A 17,626-nucleotide genomic window follows, 5' to 3' on the forward strand; every position below is an offset into this window, starting at 1 on the left:
TGGCCTGTGCTCCCCAGTGCCATGCTGGAGACTCCACATTTATTTGACCAATAAAAGTTGCAGAATTTAAAAATATTGTGCGCAGAATGCCCACAGGAGTAATAATTTGAATCCAGAGGAGACAAGAACCAGATCTGTGGGGAGGGGTAGATTGTGACAAAGAAGCGGAGAGGGAAGGAAGACTGGAACTGTAGGCTGGCAGGAGGGACTGGGGATCACTGGGCAAGGAGACTGAGACTGGGAGCCAGAGGAGACTGAGATCAATGAGGAGCTAGGAGGAAACTGGGACTAGCTGGACAATAAAACTGGGACTGGAAGAAAGAGGGCAGAGACTGGGACTTGGACAGGGAGTGGAGAGGGGTGAGACTAGAACTTGCTGGGCAAGGAGGCTGGGATTGGGATGAGAAGCCTGAGGAGTGGAGAGTTGTATTGGCTAGGTGATGAGAATGGGATTGGGAAAGGAGCCAGGTTTTGGGGAAGACACAGGGCTGGGACAGATGAGAGGTTGGGGCAAAGAGGTCAAACTTGGGGGAATGTGCAGAAGAGTCTGTGCCCATTAGAACACACTTCCTTCAGAGCCTGGAATGTAACCAAGATTCTGGAGTGTTTCAGCTTCTCTGCTGTTAGCAGATCTCTGTGAAACCCTCTGACAGAGATTCCCATTCCCTTCTAATGTTGGTCCACCTAGACCAGAGGTGGGCAAACTACGGCCCATGGGCCACATCCAGCCCACGGGACCCTCCTACCTGGCCCCTGAGCTCCTGGCCCTGGGGGCTCGGCCCCGGTCCCTCCCCTGCTGTTCCTGCTCCCCCGCAGCCTCAGCTCACTGTGCTGCCGGCGCAATGCTCTGGACAGCAGCGCAGCTGCAGAGCCGCAGCCTGACCCAGTGCTCTGTGCTGTGTGGTGGCATGGCTGGCTCCAGCCGGGCAGCATGGCTGCCTGTCCTGGTGCTCTGTGCTGCGTGGTGGCATGGCTGGCTCCAGCCGGGCAGCACGGCTGCCTGTCCTGGTGCTCTGTGCTGCGTGGTGGCATGGCTGGCTCCAGCCGGGCAGCACGGCTGCCTGTCCTGGTGCTCTGTGCTGCGTGGTGGCATGGCTGGCTCCAGCCGGGCAGCACGGCTGCCTGTCCTGGTGCTCTGGGTGGTTTGGCTGTAGCACCACCAGCCACCGGGTGCTCCAGGCAGCGTGGTAAGGGAGCAAGGAGGGTTGGATAGAGGGCAGGGGAGCTTGAGGTGGTGGTCAGGGGGCGGGGGTGTGGATAGGGGGTGCGGCGGTCAGAGGGCAGGGAACAGGGGGGTTGAATGTGGGCAGAGGTCCGGGGGGGGCAGTCAGGAATGAGAGGAGGGGTTGGATGAGACGGTGGGAGGGGCAGTCAGGGGACAGGGAGGGGTAGATGGAGCAGGAGTCCTGGGGGGACCGTCAGGGGACAGGGAATGGGGGGATTGGATGGGGCAGGAGTCCTGGGGGGGGCTGTTTGGGGTTGAGATGCAGGGGGAGGGGTCGGATGGGGGGGGGGGCTGGGCCACGCCAACCCCCACCCCCATACAATTTTTGAAACCTGATGTGGCCCTCAAGCCAAAAAGTTTGCCTGCCCCTGACATACTCTATAGAGGATGACAGCCTGTTACTGCTGTCAGTTACTCTGTCTGCTCAAGGGGCAGAGGTCTGTTTGTAGAGCGAAAGGGTCCAACCATGCTGGATGACTCATGTATGTGGTGTCAGTATGAAGCCACATAATGGCATTTTTGTTTTTTGTTTACTTTTGTACAACCCTCTTCCCCCGCTAGGAAATTGTACACAAAACTGTGTTAAAATATTGTTGTTAGGGTTACATGGTCAAACACTCGAAAGTTAGGAAATGCCTGTGCAACCTTAATTTGTTCTACTTGGGCATATGCATTATGATTGCAGACTTTAATGACATGATTACATGCAGTCTTTTCCACAAGACCTCTACTTCATTCAGTACACAGGCTGGAGGTCAAACTGCTGGGAATGAATCAGGATTATGTAGTGAAGGAGACTATTGTCTGTAGGATTCCTGCTTCATTTGTTTCAGAGGTTGGAAGATATGTAGTGAAGAGGCAGGGATTGCTGAAAGAGAAAGGACAGCCTCACATTTAAGGCAGTTGAGTGGTATCTTGGAGAATTGGATTCTGTCCCTGCCTTTGCCACAGAGTTCCTGTGTGATGCTGGGCAAATCACTTAAACTTTTCACAGGGAGTCACTAACTGTGTCTTTCTCATTTTTCTGGGCACCTAACTTGAGGCCCTGATCTGATTTTGCACATGTGCTGAGCGCTCATAGTTGCAACTGAGGTCAGTGGGAGCTGTGCTTTGGACATATAAAGTGCTGTGTTCTGAAAAGTCAGGTCCTACGTCTTTCAAATTGGTCCTTAAACTTTGTGCCTCAGTTTTCCATCTGTAAAATGGGGATAACTGCTCATCTCACAAGGGTGTTGTGAAAATAAAACCACTGATGTCTGTGGAGCACTCAGACAGTGTAGCGATGAGCACAATAGCAAAGCATATGTGACTATTAATAATTCAGTCTTCAGAGAAGAATTTGAATAGTGTGCAGCATGAGCAACCTTCATTTTGACATTGCGTAGCTTTTTAGTGTTTGACTTTGCAACCTAAATGATTATTTTTAACATAGTTTTGTGTGTGTGAGTTCATGTGTGACAAATATGTATATGTATGACCCACTACAATGTGTCCCTGGCTAGACTGAATCACTGCATTGTCCCTTTTTTCTCACTGTTTTGTTTCCCATTCCCTTGTCATGTCATATCTAAAAGATGGTGTCTTTATTTATCCCATAGAGTGTTCCGTCAATAAATAGAGATCTCATCAGTCTTGAGTAGCAGAAGGAAAATTCCTTCCTCAGTTTAGCCACATTATTGACTCAGTTGGTGTTTTTCAGTTGTTACTCTGATCCTTCTGTGACACTCTGACCTCACTAGTTATCCCCATTCAGTATTTATGCATTTCAGAAGTTGACCCACTTTCCTGTTAAACTGGGTGCTGGACATTTCAGCTTATTTTTTCCAATTTATCTATCAAGGTCATGCATTATTTAAATTCAGTCCTTAGTCTCTGATTTCTCCAAACTTTGGCTCATCCATTAATTCGACCAGTGTATTTCCCCCTTGGCCCTGCAAATATTTAATTAAAATATTTAATGGTATTGGATGTCTGCCAGGCCCACTTGAAACCTCCTCCCAGCATGACATTGAACAAGTGATCACTGCTTACTCTTTAAGTCCATTTATATCCCTCTCATAATAGTGTTGTGTATTCTGTGCTTTCTTTATAAGAAAGAAGCCCACGGTTCTGTGCTTTCTTTATAAGAATTATTTGTTTATATTGTTGTAGTCCTTAAAATGTGCCTTGGCACTTTCCAAACACAGAGGAAGATGCAGTCCCTGCGCTGAGGAGAGTGTACAGCATAAAAAGAGGCGGGGTGGGAAAGCAGTACAGCATATAAGTGATATGGTTTGTTACCAGTTTGTTTGCTTTTGCACTTAAGTACCCCTCACCAGCCTGTCTGCCCTATCCAGTCCCTTCATCTGTTCCCCCTGGCCACAGTCAATGTGCAGTTGCAGTTCCAGTGCCTTGTATCCCCACCCTTCCAACAGTCAACCCCTTCCCTCCACAGAAATGAATAATTACTTATTAGTGAATTAGATAATAGATTCAGGTAGTTAGAGGGCCATCAGGAGGGAGTTAAATGAAGGGGACAGTAGTGGCTCTTTGTGATACTAGCTGACATTTGTGTCCTGGCAGGGTGACTGTTACGTTGGTGCCCTCCAGGCTATAGGATGTTTGTTCCACAGTCCGTAGTGTTGTCACTCATCAGTAGAACTCGCTGCTGCTGCTTCCTTTTGCCTAGTCTCCTTACACTACTTTCACCTCCTGAGTGTACTTCATTTTCTTTCCTCTCCAAGGTTATGTGGAATAAGGTGCTTCTCTAGGCATTGAGATCGAAAGACTTGGACTGTAAGATATTTGGGGGGAGGGACTGTCTTTGTTATACGTTTGTGGTGCCTAGCACAGAGGAGCCTTATCCTCTAGGCACTACCACAATACAAATAAAAGAGCTTTAAATTCTCCACTTCATCCAGCTTCCATCAGGAATCCTTGCAGCAGCAGTAGTCTCTGTTCATTCTTCTGGCTGCCTGACATGCCTCAGACTCTAGTTTTCGCTCAAGTCCACAGCAGCCTGCTCTCTATAAAGGGAGTAGTCTATGGGTTTGTTCTCAAGCATGAACCTGGTTTGTACTCCAGGCTGAGCTGCTCTCTTCCCTGTATATGCCATTAAATAGACTTGTTTATCCTGTTTCAGTACCTAGACTTCTCTGTAGCTCTTGGCCTAGGGGTTAGCTGGTAACTAACTTCTGAATCAGGCTTCCATGAAAATTAAACAACCAGCACCTATTTTTTAATGTTAAATAATGATCTAGCTGTTCCTTTTGTCCCTCTGTCAATTCGCCTTAACTGCATCTCTTTAAAATAAGATACATCCTCTTCTCTGACTTCTTGCCCACAGCAAATGTAGCTCTTTCCTTTTTCTTTGTGAAAGGAACCTTTCCCCACTCTGGCAGTGCAAAAGAACTGGAAAGCCAATTTGACTGGCTGTCTCAGGATTTCCTGAGTGGTGTAAGGCCACAGTGGAGTGGGAGCTGCCATACTTCCCAATCCTGGAATGGGATGGTGGCTGGGGAGCCACTGTGTCTGGCCAATCCCTGTCTTTTGTATTGGCCTGTTGGCATGACATTTTAGAGAATTCATGAGGGCTCTAATTATGCGGAACAGGTGGTTAAAGGTAGCTTAAAGCCTCTTTACGATGCCTCCTTCTCAGAGCTGCTCCAGGTGCAGAAGGGCTGGCCCCAAGGGTCTGGCCCAGGTCCCTGGAGTCTGGAAGTGTATCTAATGTTCATGTAATAGCGCCGATAAAGAACACAATGAAGTACACACTAATTCCAATCTGGCTCCCTCTTTCTTTATAGAGGATGATGACCCTGGCACACTGCCAAAGAAATGGACAATCTCCAAGAAAAAAGCAATTATATTAAAAATGTCCGGCACTGTCCTAACTATTGGTAGAGCAGTCGGTTTAAAGAGCTTCAACTCTGAATGATCTGCCCCAACTCTTTTATGCAGTTTTTTCTGAGGCTGCACTTTAACTTTCCCATCAGTACTGTCAGGAGCCTAATCTGAGGGCGGAAGGAATACTAATGGCAGAAAGGGCTATAGGGTTGGGAACGTCTGGCTTTTGTCCAAAGATGGATGCTTGTGAAACGGATATTAAGTTTGCTTGCAATAATGTTCAAATCAATACTGGGTGATAAGATTTTATTGGCAAGATCACTGTGATCTAGATCAGTGTTTCTCAAACCTAGCTAAAATTATCTGGCATGCCTTTGTTTTCCCTATTTCCATGATTGTATTAATACAGAACTTCGATCTGCCTCTTCCATTAAAGGCTTTTCAGAACAGTGGTAACACATACCATTTTACCAATCCAGTGTACTCAGTTTCTTTAAACTTTCCTCAATCAGCCTCTCAGTGAGAAGCTCCCACCAGTTCTCTAGCAAACACAGGGATAATGTGTGTCCCAGAAAGAGACATGTTTTGTGTGATAGTGTGATCTAAATGGATGGAGCACAGGAATTGGAGTATGGAATTCCTGGGTTCTAATCTTAGCTCTGCCACTTAATTGCTGTATCGGTCTTCTGCCTTAGTTTCCCAGTCTGTAGAATGGGGATAAATCTTCCCTACCTCACAGGTGTGATCTGAGGAGTAATATTTGTGCCACTGGACCCGAAAAAAAAGCTAATGTTGTACCAGTATGTGAAAAGAGTAAACAGGATGACTCTGGTACCTATAGGCCAGTTAGCTTGATGCAAAATCATGGAAAGGTTGATAGGGGATGCAATCAATAAAGAATTAAAGGATGATGGCATAATACCAAACCAACATGGCTTGATAGACAATGGTTTTGTCAGATAAGCTTGACCTTTTTTAAATTTTAGCAGGGTTACACAAGGATGTGTTCTTGATCCAATACTATTCAAGAACTATGTGTTCTTGATCCAGTACTATTCAATATCTTGATCAGTGATCTGGATTTCAGACTTTGCTCTTAAAGTTTTTAGATGAGATGCAAATTAGTGGAATGGTGAATATAAGGATAGCTTTGTTCCTCTTCGAGTGCTTGCTCATGGAAATTCCATGGTAGGCATGTGCGTGCCAATATGCACCGTCGTCAGAATGTTTTGCCTTAGCCGTATCAGTAGGGTCAGCTCTGGTGCTGTATGGAGTCCCACACTCATGTGCCAGTATATGAGGTGCCACTGGCCCTGTGCCCTCTTGCATCTGCAAGTGTAATAGCGGTTCTCTTCGTTGCTTATCTGGAAGGCTACGATTAAGTCATGGAGGTCATGGAATCTGTGACTTCCGTTGACCTCTATGGTATTTTCTGCCCTGGGGCTGGAGCTCCCAGCCCCCACCCTGGTGGGGGACCCTTCAGCTAGCCCAGCTGCAGAGGATGGGTGGGGAACCCCCCACAGCTGCCCAGCCGCAGATGGCAGCGGGGGACCCCTTCCCCCGCAGCTGCCCAGCCATGGCGGGTAGCAAGCAGACCCTGAAGCTGCCCAGCTATGACAGGTGGGGAGGGGACCCCCCACAGCTGCCCAGCGACAGTGAGCTGCTGGGGGACCCTGCAGCTCCAACCTGCAGTGAGTGGTGTGGACTCCCCTGAACGCCCAACTGCTTCAGGGAGCGAGGGGACCCTGCATCAACCCAGCCCCTGCAGGCAGGAGGACCCCAGAGCTCCCACTCCTTGCAGTGATGCGGGATCCAGGACCCCCAGCAGCAGTGGGTGCTAAACCCCCCTTCCCATTTTGTCAGGGATATTTTTAGAGAAAGTCAGGGATAGGTCACGGGCTTCTGTGAATTTTTGTTTATTGCTCAGGACCTGTTCATGACTTTCATTAAAAATATCCATGACAAAACCTTAGCCTTACTTACCTATAATTTCTTGTACATAGTTTAAATTAGTCAATTAGCAAAGCAGTGTTAGAATCCCTGAAGGGACTTTGTCCCAGAGACAGGGCATGCCATGGTCCCCGTACTTCAAACCATTCTCAGTTTGCAATAAGCTGAAGCTGGTTAGTGACTTCAGCAGCTGCCTGAAGTGTTTGGGGAAGTCACACATGAAGGAGAAGTACAGGATTTGTAAAAAATTTAGGCAAAGGACCCAGAAAAAATGGGATATACGTCTAAAAGCTCTCCTCATGGAGGCTACGCTTCGCCCAGTATTGGAGCCGTCCTGTTCCAACTCGACTCCAAGCAAGTCTGTGTTGGTGTGGATTGCCCCTCCAGCACTGAGTTCTTTCCGACACTATTCCCCTTTGCTGGTGCCTAAGAAGTTCCAAAAGAAACAGCGGAGTTGCTCCCTTGCACCGAGTAAAGAGGGAAACGGAGTGGCGAGCAAAAGACCCTGTTTGGGCTGCCTGCCCTCCCCAGATTGTCAAAAGGCCACTTCCCTGTCAGGACACCTGAGCCCTCCCAGGGATCTGACTCCGGGGAGCGGTAGCGGACCCCGGCACTTAATAGTGCCTTTGACACCCGAGGCCTTCCAGGTGGCTAGGGACCTTATGACCCTGTCTGCGCCATGGCCAGCGGGAAAGACCTTGAAGGTTCCTCCATCCAAGGGCAAGCCCACCAGGGGACCGCCTCAAGGGGCGATGGGGCACCACCAGTCCCTGGAGGAGAGACATTGGTCCATGACTCCACGGCCCCAATCCCTGGCACTGCAGCCATAGTCCCCTGTCAGGTGACCCAGATCTCCAGCACAGCCTATGCACTCCCTGCTGTCGCGGGGCGACTCTCTGGCTTTGAGATGCCGGTCTCCACCCTCCCAAAACCGCCCTCCCTCCTGCCAACTGCTGCCTCACCACAAGTTGTGGTCCCCCAGATAGTCTCCAGTGCACCAGTCACCGCCTATTCGGGGTTATTCTTCAACCTCACACCACCTGTCCCCGCCTATCCCGCACCGATCTCCAGAGATGCATTGGTCACTCACCTTTGGTGGCAGCCATCAGGGGGAGGCTCCCATGGCCCCACCATGGCCCTCAAGGGATGACACTTCTGCAGAATCAGAACAGGAATTTAGCTGCTCTCTGCGCAAACAGTGGTCGTCTTGGGTACTGGACATCAGTATGGGTCCCGCAGCAAGCGCATGGCAGCAGGGTCATTGGCTAGCCCAATGGCCTTATTGGAACCCATGGGGTCTTCTGATGATGCCGGTGCCATACTCTCACCGCTCTTCCATGGTTGCATCAGAGAAGTGACCCACTGCACTGCTGACACCGGGTTCAGACTGACTCGGGCTCTCACACAGGGACCGAGGAGCAAGTACCCACACTATGGGAAACCTCCCCAGTGAGGGAGAGTGCCCCAGCCCCTCCCCCTGTTGAGCTATCATCTTCTTCATCCCTGGATGAAGCGGTGGCGAGGCCCTTTCAGTCTCTTTCACCACCCCCCTGCACCAATGACTTCAGAGCACATCAAGCTCTGCTTAGGAGAGTGGCCTCCAAAAATGTGGTTCTGGAGGCAGAGGAGCTCACAGAACCCACAGCCACCCTTTTTGACGTCCTAACAGCAGCAGCCCTGGCTAGGATCGCACTGCCAGTGCATGAAGGGATCTTGAGAATAGCTAAGGCCCTTTGATAGACCCCATCTTCTATACCACTGACATCCAAGAGGGCGGAAAAGAAATACTACGTTCCTGCCGAGGAGTTTGGATATCTATACACCCATCCATCCCCTGGGTCACTAGTGGTATCTGTGGCTAATGGAATGGATAGGTGGGTCAGGCGGGCTTGTGCCTAAAAATAAGGCTGCAAAAAAATTGGACCTTTTTGGGAGAGAGGTTTATTTGACGGCCAGTCTCCAGCTCTGGATGTCAAATCACCAGGCCCTGTTGGGGAGATAGTTTTAATTTGTGGGACTCCCTCAATAAGTTCAAAGATTCCCTTCCTCAGGACCTCGGTCCAGAATTTGCAGCCATCCTGAGGATGGCAAGGTGATGGCAGGGGGTTCCCTCCATATGAAATGGGATGTGACTGACTTGGCAGTCAGAGTTGTAGCCTCTATTGTGGCCATGAGGCACAGTTCATGGCTGCAATCCTTCGGGACTCTCCCAAGAGATGCAGCTGTCCATTCAGGGCTCTCCCAGGAGATGCAGCTGTCCATTCAGGATCTCTCATTCAAGGGGAATGTTTTCTTCTCAGAGTAGACTACTGCTAGGCTGCATGGCCTGAAGAACTCTCGGCTACGTTATGCGCTCTCGGTCTTTATATACTGCAAGCTGCTAGGAAGCAGTACTGGCTGCCTCCACTGCCCAGATTCTGGGGGCTGCCATGGAAGGCTCCTGTAAGAGAAAGGAGTGGGATAAGGGGTTTAAACGCCATCATCCCACTTCATCTTCCTCACCTGCTCAGTCTGATCCTACATAACATCGGGGGGGGGGGGCTACGGCAGGCATTTTGATGGTGTGCAAAAGGACGGCATCCCAGCTGAACTTCAGGATCCATCCCCCCCTTTGTTTTTGAATGGGTGTGTCTCTTCCTGACATCATGGGCCTGAGTAACCTTAGATCACTGGGTGCTCAACACAATAGCATTGGGCTATTACCAGAGGCGGCCAAACTTACTGACCCTCCGAGCTGCATACAACAATTTTCAGAAGTTTGAGAGCTGGCGCACATGTGTTGAAGCTTGGGGTTTCAGCCCCACAAGGAGTGGGTGTCTTGGGGCTTTAGCCCTGCGGGAGTCGCCTGCCAGGGCTCAGGGCTTCAACAGGAGTGAGACTGAAGCCCCGAGACCCCACTACCTGCAGAGGTGTCATGTGGGGAGGCACATGGGGTCACGTGCCCCTCCCAGACTTTTGCCAGGGTTTGCAAGTCCTGCTTGGTCACATGATGCTGCCAGGCCCCCTCCCTGCATGGCAGCTGCTGGAGCCGGTGAGATGGGAGCTGTAGCCATGGGGAGAGGCCGTGGAAAACAGCTGGGAACTGCACTGAGAGCCGCTGCTTTTGCTGCTGCCTCTCCCCGCAGAGCTAAAGTAGCAGCTGCTCCCTGCAGCTCCCAGCTGTTTACTGCTGCCTCCACATGGAGCTAACACCTGGGAGCTGCAGGGAGGGGCTGCTGAGGATAAGGGGTGGAGTATGCCTAGGGTGTGATTAAAGCTGTTGGAGGGGCCAAATCTTTACATTGTGCCCCTCCACTTTCAGCAGGCACCAATCATCTCTGACAGAAGCCGCTAACCCCTACCATTCCACTGCAAGGCAGAACCCCTCAGCTCTCCCCACAAAGGTTGGTAAGCAGAGAATGGAGGGGGATGGGGGGCTCCGTGAGCCATACATTAAACTGTAAAAGAGCCTCATGCAGCTCACGAACCGCGGTTTGGCCACCCCTGGGCTATACCCTGCAGTTTTTCTCCATTCCCTATCCCTCTTCAGGGACCCTTCTCACGAGCACCTCCTCATTCAGGAGGTGGAAACCCTCCTATGACTGGGGGCAGTAGAGGAGGTTTCTCGTGATATGTGGGGGAAAGGGTTCTATTCCTAATATTTCCTAATCTCGAAGGCCAAAGGAGGCCTCAGACCCATTCTGGATCTGCGTTGCCTCAACAAATATCTCGAGATTGACATTTTGCATGGTTTTCCTGGCCTCCATTATTCTCTCCCTGGATCCAGAAGACTGGTAAGCTGCTCTCAACCTGAGGGATGCATATTTTCTTATTTCCATTTTCCATGGACATAGACAGTTTCTCTGGTGGGCCAGTGCCATTTCCAGTTCATGGCACTACCCTTCGGCCTCTTGTCCGTCCCAAGCATTTTCACAAAGTGCATGGCGCCAGTGGCCGCTTACCTGAGGAGTCACGGAGTGCAGATCTTCCCGTATCTCAATGACTGGCTCGTCAAGGGAAGATCACATTCACAGGCCCAGATGTAAAGACGCCTCAATCTGGTGTGCTCCACTTGTCATGATCTGGGCCTGTTGATAAACGAGACAAAATCAACTCTGACCCCCATTTAGCTTATATAGTTCAGAGGGGTGATCCTCAACTCTGTGCAAGCTAGAGCTTTTCTGCCGGAGGCCTGCTTCCAGGCCATGTCCAGACTAATCTCCCATGTGGGAGCCCACCCTCTCACGACTGTCCACATTTGCCTCAAGGGGCCATATGGCAGCTTGAACTTGCATGGTCCGGCATCTGCGGCTTCATCTCAGACCCCTGTGAGCGTGGCTGACATTAGTCTATGTTCCCAACAGACATGATGTGGACCAGGTGGTGACGGTACCAGACCATATCCGGTCATCCCTGGAATGATGGACAGACCCCAACTCGGTAATGGAAGGAGTTCCTTTTGTGGCCTTGTTCCCTTTGGTGAATCTGGTCTCTGATGCCTCGGACCTGGGTTGGGGAGCCCACCTTGGTGGCCTCGGCATGCAAGGTTGCTGGGTCGCAGGAATATTGCTCTCTCCACATAAATATCAGAGAGCTCATGTTGATATGCTTGGCCTGCCAGGTATACTTGCCCCACCTGACAGGCAAGGTGGTTCAAATCCTAACAGAAAATACTGCCAGGATGTTCTATATCAACAAGCAAGGTGGCGCCCGCTCATCAGCCTTTTGCCAAGAAGCTGTCTGGTTATGGGACATCTGTGTGCAGCATGCCATCCACATGGTGGCCTCGCACATCCCGGGGGCCAGGAACGTGCTAGCAGATCGCCTCAGCAGGACCTTCTTATCTCAGCATGAGTAGTCCCTTCACCCGGAAGTAGTCAGCGTAATCCTCCAGAAGTGGGGGACTCCTCAGATGGACTTGTTCACATCCAGACAGAACAGGAAGTGCCCTAATTTCCACTTGATTCACAGGCTCGCCAGAGGCTCCCTATCCGATGCCTTCTTGCTCCTGTGGTCAGGGGCACTACTGTATACCTTCCTGCCAATATCACTAGTGAACAGAGTCCTTGTGAAGATCAAGCAAGACAAGGTGAAGGTAATCCTGATAGCTCTGGCATGGCCCCGCCAACACTGGTTCGCCACACTGCTGGAGCTCTCAATAGCGGTACCACTGGAATTACCGCTCTAGCCGGAGTTACTTCTCCAGAGCCACGACCAATTACTGAACCCAAATCTAGCAGCCCTACACCTGACAGCCTGATTTCTGCATGGCTGCAGGCATGCTTGGCTCAAGTTCAGAGCATCCTGATGGGTAGCAGAAAGCCCTCCACCAGGGCAGCCTACCCAGCTAAGTGGAGGCGCTTTGCGTGTTCGGCATCGGACTGGGATCTTTCGCCTGACCAGGCCTCGCTTCAGTTGATTTCGGACTATCTTTTGCACCTCAAGCACCAAGGCCTGTCCCTCTAGACAGTTAAAGTCCACTTAGCGGCCATTGTAGCCTTACACCCTCTGATCCAGGGCAGGTTGTTATTTTTACTATGACATGACGGTCAAGTTTCTGAAAGGTCTGGAGCGACTTTACCCTCAAGTTTGTGACCCTATCCCACCTTGGGATCTGAACCTAGTGCTCTCAAGGCTCACAGGGCCACCCTCTGAGCCACTGACTTCTTGTGTCCTCTTGCTCCTCTCCTGGAAAGTGTCCTTCCTGGTGGCAATCATATCGGCTCTCTGGAAGGGTCTCTGAAATCAGAGTATTCACATCAGAGCTGCCCTACACAGTGTTCTATAAGGACAAGGTTCAACTGTGACTGCACCGCTTTTTTACCTAGGGTGGTGTCGCAGTTTCATACTAATCAGGACATATTTCTGCAAGTCTTCTTCTCAAAACCTCATAGGTCTAACGAGGATTGCAGGTTGCACACTCTGGATGTCAAAAAAGCACTGCCCTTTTACATAGAAAGAATGAAACCATTCTGTAAGTCAGCGCAACTTTTCATCGCAGTAGCAGACAGAATGAAAGGTCTGCCTGTTTCTGCACAAAGAATTTCCTCTTGGATAACCACCTTCATTAGGTTTTGTTATGAACAGGTGAAGGTGCCACCACCGACGATTGTAACCGCCCATTCCACCAGAGTGCAGGCCTCTTCAGCAACCTTCCTGGCCTAAGTGCCAATTCAGAACATCTGTGGAGCCGCTCCTTGGTCATCTATACATATTTTCGCATCCCACGATGCCATTACCTAGCAGGCCAGAGACTACGCCAGCTTTGGTAGAGCTGTATTGCAAACAGTGAAACCATAACTCCGAGCCCACCTCCAGGAATACTACTTGAGTCACCTAGCATGGAATGGACATGACCCAAACACTCCAAGAAGAAAAGACGCTTATATACCTTTCCTAACTGATGCTCTTTGAGATGTGTTGTTCATGTCCATTCCATGACCCATCCTGTTGCCCCTCTGTTGGAGTTGCGGGCAAGAAGGAACTGAGAGGGTGTAGGGTCCCAGCACCTCATCTACCAGTGCATGAGTGCGGGACTCCAGAGGGTGCCAGAGCTGGCCCAGTGGATACCGCTAAGGCAAAAAATTCCAATAACTGTGCATGTGGGCGGGCACACACCTACTGTGGAAAGGACATGAGCAACACGTCTCGAGGAGAAACAGTTATGAAAGATGGGTAACTGTCTTTCCTACAAAATTGTCTGGATCTCATGGAAAATTGAGCTTGTTTGAACAACACACATTTTAATAGAGCTAAATGGAAGGTTATATAGGAACCAAGAATGGGGGGCTAAAATGGGGGACTGTATTTTGGAAAGCAATGACTCAGAAAAGGATTCTGGGATCATAGTGAGCAAGCAACTGAACATAATGTGTATCCACAGTGCAATGCAATGGCTAAGAAGCAATTGTGAATCTTGGAAATGTGAGCAGGGGAATATTGAGTTGAAGTAAGGGAGATGTTATTACTGTTTACAGTATTAGTGAGATATTAGGCCCAAATCCACAAAGGTATTTCAAAGGAAGTTAGAAGCCTAAATACCTATGTGGATCTGGGCCTTACTGGCTACTATGTTGTCACAGGCAGGCTGATCTGTTAGGATGTGTCTATGTAGCCTGTGGAAGTGAGTCTCAGGCTGGAGCTCAGGCTCTGAAGCCCACTCCTCTCCAGGTGTCAGCCCAAACTGCAACTTCAAAGTGCTGTCATTACAGTGATTTTTCGAGTGCTAGCACAAGCCCCACTAACCTGAGTGTCCACCCAGTGAGGCTCACTGCTGCAGGCTGTGTAGACATACCCGTAAGGGGAGTCAGGCCCCCACCTCACCTGTGACAGTCAGTTACCCTCCCAGCTTATCTTGATCGGCTACAAATCAGATGCTGTTGTTTAATTATTAGGGCTACTGGGAAGGGGGTCCTGGGAGGCCTACAAAGGGTGAGAGTGCTCAGTCTGGGGGTATTGCAGAATGGCAGTTGACTCTTCCAGTAGGCTCTTTAATCTAGCAGTGGTTCCCAAACCTTTTCATGCTGCGACCACCTTTGTGCTCACCTCTGTTAACGCAACCCCCCTGGTTCTTAGTATTCAGGTTGGGTTTGTACAATCAGAATCATAGAAGCGTAGGACTGGAAAGGACCTCAATAGTTATCTAGTCCAGTCCCCTGCACTCAAGGCATGACTAAGTAATAGCTAGACCATTCCTGGTGGATGTTTGTCTAACCTGTTCTTTAAAACGTCCAATGACAGTAGAACTAAAATTCGCTTGCAAATTTAACATCATTAATTTGGGTTTGACTAGGGAATGGGAGTGGCTGGGTTATTATAGAAGCAGCTTTGCCTCTCCTGGAATTGACACCTCCTCATCTGTTATTGGGAGTGGACTACATCCATCCTGATCGAATTGGCCCTGTCAATACTGGCTCTCCACTTGTGAGGTAACTCCCTTCTCTTTCTGTGTCATTATATAATGCTTGCATCTGTAATTTTCACTCCATGCATCTGAAGTGGATTTTTAACCCACAAAAGCTTATGCCCAAATAAATCTGTTAGTCTTTAAGGTGCCACCGAACTCCTTGTTTTTGTGGATTCAGACTAACACGGCTATCCCCTGATACTGGACTCCATGATAAAATACCAGTATTTTTCCATGGAGGGGGGGTCATGGGCGGACCACACTGGAAAACAAAGGGTTCCCGCCATATGTAAAACCTACTTAAGGCTGGGGAGTGACTTGATCAGTGTTTGTTCTTCACTGAATCCCCGTCCAGGATAACTGCTGGAAACATCTAAGAAACAAAGACAAAAGGGGGGAGAAGAGCTGAGCCCAGGCTGGAAAAGGTGTCTGACTTGTGAAAGAAATCCCTAAAATAGCATTTAGGGTGAGAAATTACTACTTGTAACCACTTTAAGCTTAGTTTGCATGTTTGTTTTATTTGTTCAGTAATCTGCTTTGATCTGTTTGCTATCCCTTATAATCACTTAATCTATTTTGTGTAGTTAATAAACTTGTTTTTGTTTTCTCTGAAACTAGTTTGTAGAATTCATAACTGGGGGGCAGAAAGCTGTGCATATCTTCCTCCACATTGAGGGAGGGGGAGAATTTCATGAGCTTACACTGTATAGTTCTCTGTGCAGCTCAAGACAATACTATTTTGGGTTTGCACCCCAGAGGGGGTGTGCACTTAAGTGCTGCTTGGGGGCCTGGCTCAGCAGGACAGTGTAAGGGAGTTCAGGCTGGTGGAATTGGGCTCAGTGGTACCCCCAGTAATCACACAAACCCAACTGCAGTTAGCATGCACAATCCCTTACATAATTCCCTTAATAATAACATGACAGCTATGGGCACTATATTCAATACACGCACTTAATTCTAGGGATGAAGTGGAGTGAGGTTCATAGAACATAAATTATACCAACCATCTCCCTGTTTCTGAGAGGTCCAGACCTCTCAGATGTGCCATCTCGCTGTATACTGTTCCAGGGAAAGTCTTCTCATGGGCCAGTACTTTCTCAAACCACTGCTTTAGGTGTTCATTTTGAAGCCCTTTCACTGGAGAATATCTTCAAACCTCTCACCCTTGGAAAGCAAGAAGAAAAAATGCCTTGGACTTTAGTGATTATGGCTCAGGGCTATGCAGCATTCTAGGGCTCTGTCCTGACCAGAATGTCAAGCACATTAAGTGGAGAGGGCTGATTTCCATTTTTAATAATGGTCTATGTGATAGGCAGAACATTTAGGACTATGTATGGTAACCTCCCTGTCACACTTATGGGACTAGGTGCACCTCTGTCCCTTTTCTGGTCTCTCAATGCTCCCACCACTGGTGTTCGGCCCCTCCCTGTTTGTGCGTTTGTTTACACCAGTTCCTCATTCCATTTGCTGAAATTGAAGTTTATACTGAATTTTTGACATCGTTAGCTTTTAGAGTTAACAGTTGATTAAAGTAGTGCTTTGCAGTGGAGCTCACACATCTGTGAGCCACTGTTTCGGGCTCTTTGCAGAGTCAGGAAAATAACACTGTCTCACTTTATACTCAGTATATGTTTGGAAGGTTTTCTTCACAACCAGGAGGACCAGAACCTTTTTTTTTTCCCCAGTAAAATCTTCAATTCTGCAGAAACTGAATATCCCATATGACCAACAGACAGATGGACATGCCTCAGGACTAACAGTTTGTGAGTTTCAGTTGTATTACTGTTAGATGTCCCACCTTATCAGCCAGTCCTGTGTCTCAGGAACTTTTGTCATGGGAAGGGGACCTTTGCCAATTCAGTGGTGGGGAGATGTAATTGGAGAGTTGGGCGTTAAAAAGAAGAGCAATGTGCAATTGTGGACACGTGGAAGGTTAGGAAGGCCAGCGGGCCCTCCAGTGCAGGACCTTCCAGCATCACAGGAAATTAATCATGTTAGATATACTTGACTTAATTTTTTTCAGAGTGGTAGTCAAGTTAGTCTGTATCAGCAAAAACAATAAGGAATCTTTGGGCTAATACCTGATGAAGTGGGTTTTAGCCCACGAAAGCTAATGACCAAATAAATTTGTTAGTCTCTAAGGTGCCACAAGGACTCCTCGTTGGTTTTGACTTATTTTCTTAATGTTGATGTATAAAGTCATCATTTTCTCCCCTGCTTTGGCTGCTTTAGGAGTTTGATATTATGACATTGACATTCTGTAAAAGTTCCATAACAACTTGTTTGTTGACTTTAAGAAATACCTATCAACAGATATAAATGTCTCTCTGTGACAGACGCTTGAATAAAATTCTTCAATCCACTCCTTCCCCATATAGTAGAGAGAGAACCTGAGGTGAGTCCAGTGTTTGAGATTCCTAGCAAGGCAGTTTCTGTCAGAAGCGTTGGGAGCAGCGAATTCTAAATGTCCGTTATCCACTGAGAATAAAAGCCCCTCTGTGTGTGTGTAAACTAAATGTAACCAGTGCTGGTGTTATGCGAATCAGTGTATGTGTGCTTTGAAGGCAGTGTGTCAGTGCTTTGTGTCTGTCCTGGCAATGCTGTCTACTTACCTACAACAAGCACATGAAGTGTTTTCAGAGCTTTATAAAGCCCTGTAATTAATACTGGATAGTATCTGTAACACCATCCATCCACAGGATATCACAGACCATCTCTTTGTGTCAGGGCAGTAATATCTT

The 17,626-nt window shown here is 48.7% G+C and overlaps 1 protein-coding gene across 11 annotated transcripts in view; it reads left to right on the forward strand.

The window, feature by feature from the left end:
* PLXNB1 (plexin B1) overlaps positions 1–17,626 on the forward strand; it is a 191,024-nt gene that overhangs the window by 48,465 nt on the left and 124,933 nt on the right. The gene's annotated exons all lie outside the window — the stretch shown is intronic.

Source organism: Lepidochelys kempii, chromosome 7 (assembly GCF_965140265.1).
Source record: "Lepidochelys kempii isolate rLepKem1 chromosome 7, rLepKem1.hap2, whole genome shotgun sequence".
Classification (NCBI taxonomy): domain Eukaryota; kingdom Metazoa; phylum Chordata; order Testudines; family Cheloniidae; genus Lepidochelys; species Lepidochelys kempii.